Genomic DNA, 1,973 nt, shown 5'->3' with positions numbered 1-1,973 from the left:
TTCGTTTAAAAATGCAACTGTTTTGTTGAACATTATTCCAATTTCGACAGAAACTTTCATCAGTTAAACTAAAAACTCGATTTTTAATATGAAAATTTTTACGATTAAATTTCGCAATCAGAATTAATTTTTTTCGTTTAAAAATTCAACTATTTTCTTGAACATTATTCCAATTTCGGCAGAAGCTTTCATCTTTGAAATGAAAAACTCGATTTTTAATTTAAAAATTTTTACTATTAAATTTCGCCATCAGAATTAATCTCTTTCGTTTAAAAATTCAACTATTTTCTTGAACATTATTCCGTTTTCGACAGAAGCTTTCATCTTTGAAATGAAAAACTCGATTTTTAATTTAACCGGAAAAATATACATCTATAAAATATTTTCAAAATGTCCGCAGCTTACAATTAATAATTATTACAAGTGATTACAAAAATCCAAATAACTTTGTATTTGATGAAAAGTCCAGAATGGAAAAATTTATAGCTGAAAATAAATTATGATTCTTAAGTATGAGAAAGCTTTTAATACTTTTACTCGATGAAATAGCAATAGAAAATGGAAAAAGCTAAAAAATGTAGAAACTGTGGCCAAGAGTCGAAATTTGAATGAAGGCAATTTTGTGCTTATAGGGTGTGAGACTAATCGACTTTTATGAGGATTAATCGACTTAAAATTAAACTAATGATTGTGTCTAAAAGCTTATAGAATTGAAAGTATGACGATAAGTGGCATTGCTGTGATAGAACTGGCTCCACTTCTACAAATTAGGTTTTCGTGAGATATCTTGAATCGGATCTGATCTGTGAATCTACAAAGTTCAGGTCTGAAAAGAAGAAAATTTAATGATTCTTTGTAGGTCAATGAATCCTAATTCTGTTTAGGGGCCGTGCATACATTAGGTCATCCTTTTTGGTTGAAAATTCAATTGTTTTCTTAAAAATTCGTTTTTTGACTTAAAAATGCATTGTTTTTTTCGAAATTTCATCTTTCTTGTTTAAAACTGGAAATATCTGATTAAAACTTCATCTTTATAATTAAACACTAATCTGTTTCGGTTTCAAATTAACTTTTATGTTGAAAATTCACAATTTCGGGTTTGAAAATTTGTATTTTCGCCTCAAAAATGCAGTAATTTTTTGGTTAAAGATTCGTAATTTCAGTTAAAAATTCATTCTATGTCTTAAAAATTCAACTATTTTGTTGATAAATCGTTATTTTCTGGGTTAATTTTTTTTTAAATTGTAAATTTAACTATTTAACTTTTGTTTACAAATGTATATTTTTTAATTAAAGTTTTAATTATTTGGTTGAAAATGCATGTATTTTGTTTAAAATTTGACTTTTTGGTAGAAATTTAATCCGCTGGGTTGAAAATTTAACTTTTTAATTGAAAAATGCATGAGATTTATTGAGAAAATGTATTTTTTTTTAGATAATCACGTTTTTTTTTTTGAATAAAAATGCAACTGTTTGGCGGAAAATTAGTCTTTTTTAGTTGAGGATTCAAATATTTTATTGAAAATTTCAATTTTTTTTATAAATTCAACTGTTTCTGATTTAGAATTAAATATTTTTTGGTTGAAATATTAATTATTAAATGATTTGTAAAAAATTAATTCTTTTGGGTTAAAACTTCAACTTATTGGTTGAAAAATGAACTACTTTCTTTAAAATTAATTGTTTTGGTTAAAGTTTCAAAATGCAACTATTTTTGTTGAAAGTTCAACTGCTTTGTTAAAAGTTCATTATTTTGATTAAAAATATAACAATTTTGTTGAGAATTCGTCGTTTTTGGTACTTTCTAGCTATTATTATTATTATTATTATTATTATTATTTCTGTTATTTCGTGGCTTAAAAATTCAAATATTTTCTGATATTGTGGTGAAATTTGAGGTGAGTGGATTGTGGAAGTGTGTGGAAGGGTGTGGAGGTGAGAGATCTAATTGTGGGATTGTGAGATTGTAAAGG

Source organism: Belonocnema kinseyi, chromosome 9 (genome assembly GCF_010883055.1).
Source record: "Belonocnema kinseyi isolate 2016_QV_RU_SX_M_011 chromosome 9, B_treatae_v1, whole genome shotgun sequence".
In the NCBI taxonomy this organism is placed as follows: domain Eukaryota; kingdom Metazoa; phylum Arthropoda; class Insecta; order Hymenoptera; family Cynipidae; genus Belonocnema; species Belonocnema kinseyi.
The sequence above is the reverse complement of the archived record's forward strand: the minus strand, read 5'-3'. Positions refer to the sequence as shown.